We start from the raw sequence: 4,158 nt of genomic DNA, 5'->3' as shown, positions 1-4,158 counted from the left end.
GTAGCGTCACGAAGTCTCACGAAGTGTTGGAGCTAATCGACGCTTCGCCTCGGCCGCCTTCGCAGACACTCCTACTCCTCAGGATCTGATTAGCGTTAAACACAAGATTCCAGCCTGGGCCAATTATGACAGCCAAGTTTTACACACAGTTTCGACGCATCCCATCGTTTTGAGGCGGTTAACGTCAGTCACTGATTCTCAACAGTTTGAATATAAAAAATAAAAAGGCCAGCCAAATTAATTTAAAACCATCCCTGGATTCTCCTGCTACAGCTTCATTTTAGGAAAGGATTAAATTGTGTAATACAATACAGTACTTTTCTTAATACGTATTTTTCTTACCAACTACAACAAGGGTGTCCAAAGTGCGGCCCGGGGGCCATTTGTGGTCCTGGAAACGATTCTGGCAGGTCCTTTATCACAATTTCAGGCAGATTTAAATTTGGTTTGCCAGCCAAATATGCTTTTAAAAGCAATGTTGGGGTGTAATTCTCACTTATGGCAGGGTTTTCTAAAAAAAATACAGTCGGTGTAACATTTTACACACAAAGTATTCATCCAGGTTTCTGCTTTAAATTTATTTTAATAGTGAAAGAGACAACATCGTGTGATTTTTACTAAAATGCAGACCTGTGCATGGGCATTTATTACACCTGACAAAAGTGAGCCATAAAACAGATAATAGATCAACATGTGGTTTAAAAACCTTTTTATGTCTTAAATCTACATTGATTTACAGATCCCTTGCCTACAGAAATTTGACTGCTTTATTTAGTTTATTAACATAGTTTTTGCAGTTATATTTAAAAAGAAAAATGCATCAAAAACATTCTGCAGCCCCCAGAGTACTTCAAGCTTGACATTTTTGGCCCTCGTGCCAAAAATCTCCAGAAGTTTTTGCGATAACCGATAATATTGTTGCTTTGGCATCATTTTCAGGCAATATAATGATAATGATATAATAATGCAAGAACACGTTCTCAAATATTAGTAAACTTTAAATTCTAAAGGATGTTTAACACTAGAGCTGGAAGATATTTTAAAACATCTGAAGTAAATAAACAAAACAACAAACAATAAATAAAATAAATCATGAAGTGTCTAAAAACAAAACTCAATATAAGGATCAGTTAAGACAAAAGCATCAGACTGAAGACTTTTATCATCTAATTTTTGATAGAAAGAAAATAGAAAACCTGAAGAATCATGCAAATGGAAATTATTGAGCTTGTTTTAATTTAAAATGCGATTAACTGGTTGCTGAGACAGGCCTGCACTACGAGTAACAGGCATGATGGCATAAACTGAGGCTTTGTTTTGTTCTCTGCGGAGGAAGAAAAGCAGCGACTGTGGGTCCAGAAGAGGGTGCCATAGATCAGAATCCCAACATGCTCTTCCTTTACTTTCCCCCCAGTTTTCCGTCTACCATGACGCCGTCAGGGGGGGGAAAATCCCATAAATTCACATGCAGATCTGACGTTCCTCAGTAGCTAATTCAACAACAGTCCAGCGGTGTTAATTATCACCCAGAAAAAAACAGGGGGAAGTAAATGTTTCACCAGCGAGGAGCAGTAATTACGCTTTTATCCACAACAATGCATGCATTATTTTTTTGGCTATTTTCCTCCTTCCACCCTCTCCGTCTCCGTTTCTCCTCAGAACGATTGTGAGTCCCGTCCCGCTGGACCCAGGTGAGGAGTTATTTCTGCATCTGGCTTGAGGTTCCACTGAGCTTTTACATAATCAAATCAATATTGCTATGATTCACCCTCTGGCAACGACTGCCTCGTCCAAGTTTCGCTGGCGATGTTTGGCAGCTTATGAGATAAAAAAGACAGAGAGAGAGAGAGAAGGGGAGAAAAAAAGCCCTTAGTTAAAAATCTCTCGGCTATTGATTTCTTGCCTTGTTGGTCCTCTACCTACCACCCGACTTTCTCATTGCCCTGTTTTTTTTTTTCTTCTTTCTTCCCTTTGTTGAGCCCTCTGCGTTCCAGGTGCAATTTTTCAGTCAGGTAAATAAAGAAGTGGTCTGACAGTGAGGTGGGGCCCCGGGCCGAGGAGGGGCCCGAGGTGTGGCGAGGTTTCTCAGCGAGGAGGCGAGGCAACCCGCTGTGTGATCCGTCTTGATAAGATGACGGGTTATGGACAGGAGCAGCACACCAAACAAAATCTTCCATAAAAGCAAAAATGACAGCCAAACGTCGAAAAGGAATAAAAAAAAAAGAATCACACCCACAGATTTCTGAAACACAAAGCCCTTGAAAATACTACAGCGGAGAGAAGGATCACTCCCACTGAACTGTGTGGCTGAATCATTGCGAGGCTTAAAAGAAAAGCAACACGATGTGCTGCAAAGTATGTTAAAGAAACGGTGCCCAAAGTGCGGGCAGAGGGCCACAAATGGCCCTCTGCCCGCACTTTGGGCAACCTTTGATCACAATTCAAGAATACCCTAAACTTAAAATTTTATTTTTAAGCCAAAACGCTCAAAAGAGAGGAAATTAAAATCTTAAAAAGGAAAATCTAAGTAGTTCTGTCATAACAACACATTTTGCTGGATGATGAATAGTCCCTGAAGTTATTGCGATAAACAATAATGTCATTTTGGAACCAAATTTAAGTTAAATAATGGAAGAACAGATTCTCAAAATCAATAAATTTTAAATTCAGATGAACACTGGAACTGGAAGATATTTTAAATATCCAAAAGAAAGAAATAAAACAACAGATGCACCAAATAAAATGAATTATGAAGTCTGTAAACAAAATTATCCTTCAAAAATAAAGGGCTACTTACACCAACGCGCCAAACTGAAGAATTTTGTCATCCAGTTTTTAGCAGAAAAATTCTAAATCATGCAAATGGAAATTATTGACCTCGAATTATGTGATTGATTTATTGGTTATTACGACAGACCCCAGCATAAGTATTCATCCAGGTTTTTGCTTCCAATTTCATGTAAACTACTACATTAAATTGACATCCAGTGGCTTTCACTAATTTAATTTAGAAAAATTAAGACAAATTGATTCATATCATGTTCTTATTCCTGAAAAGGCAAAAAAAAAAATTTAAAAAGAGGATAAATCTGTTTATTGCTGCTTTTTAAAAAATTTAATCTGGGAAACCTGCAAGACCCTATTTCTGTTTAATCCATCCATCCATCCATTTTCTTGCACCCTTTTTCCCTCAGTGGGGTCGGGAGGGTTGCTGGTGCCCATCTCCAGCCAACGTTTCGGGTGAGAGGCGGGGTCACCCTGGACAGGTCGCCAGTCTGTCGCAGGGCAACACAGAGACACACAGGACACACAACCATGCACACACACACTCACACCTAGGGGCAATTTGGAGAGGCCAATTAACCTGACAGTCATGTTTTTGGACTGTGGGAGGAAACCGGAGTACCCGGAGAAAACCCACCATGCACAGGGAGAACATGGAAACTCCATGCAGAAAGACCCCAGGCCGGGAATCGAACCCAGAACCTTCTTGCTGCAAGGCAACAGCTCTACCAACTGCGCCACTGTGCAGCCCCCCCCATTTCTGTTTAATCTCTGCAGTAATTTATGCATCTCTCCTCCACAGAAAGCCGTTTGCTTTGCTCTTTTTACATGGAGAGTTGGGTTTATCGTTTATTCATGTTAATCAGCAACATGACGTTGACTGCCAGCTCTAAGACCTTCCTCCTGACTCTGATTGGTTGTTTTGGTCGGACGCAGCTTGAAGACCCGCCCCCAGCTCCCTGCTGGAGGGCAAGAAAGCTGCTCACAGATGATGGCTAGCATTGGCTTTAGCTGTTAAGTCGTCAGCACAGGGAGCTAAATCATGTGTGAATGTAGGGCTTTGCCACTAATTGCCAACACTACAACAACTAAAATGTTTTAATTTAAAAGTTTTAAACTGAAAAACAATAGCAAAGGGAGAGTTATGCTAGCTTGACTTTGACAAACTTAACGCGTAGATGTGCTGTGGAATTCTGTATGTTTCGGTTCACTTTAAAAAAAGGCAGCTACACGCCATTTCTGACAGCTCATCAGTAAAGTTTAGGGTTTTAAGTGATCAGCCACCACTGTGTTCAGACGATCATCTGATAACAAAATAAACGTCCGGCCGGAAAACATAAAACTGCAGCGGACTGAATATTCTGCTCTTTGCGT

General features: G+C 40.5%; 1 long non-coding RNA gene across 1 annotated transcript; it reads right to left on the bottom strand.

The window, feature by feature from the left end:
* Positions 1 to 651: 651 nt before the first annotated feature.
* LOC145549054 (uncharacterized) lies at positions 652 to 2,384 on the bottom strand. The gene is made up of 2 exons (XR_014085029.1): positions 1,924 to 2,384; positions 652 to 1,817 (listed from the first exon to the last, which is right to left on the bottom strand). It is a non-coding gene; the product is annotated as an uncharacterized LOC145549054 (long non-coding RNA).
* Between the last annotated feature and the right edge of the window lie 1,774 nt (positions 2,385 to 4,158).

This window comes from Poecilia reticulata, chromosome 1 (genome assembly GCF_904066995.2).
Source record: "Poecilia reticulata chromosome 1, P_reticulata-male-v2, whole genome shotgun sequence".
Classification (NCBI taxonomy): Eukaryota; Metazoa; Chordata; class Actinopteri; order Cyprinodontiformes; family Poeciliidae; genus Poecilia; species Poecilia reticulata.
This window is presented reverse-complemented; position numbering and strand designations above follow the sequence as displayed.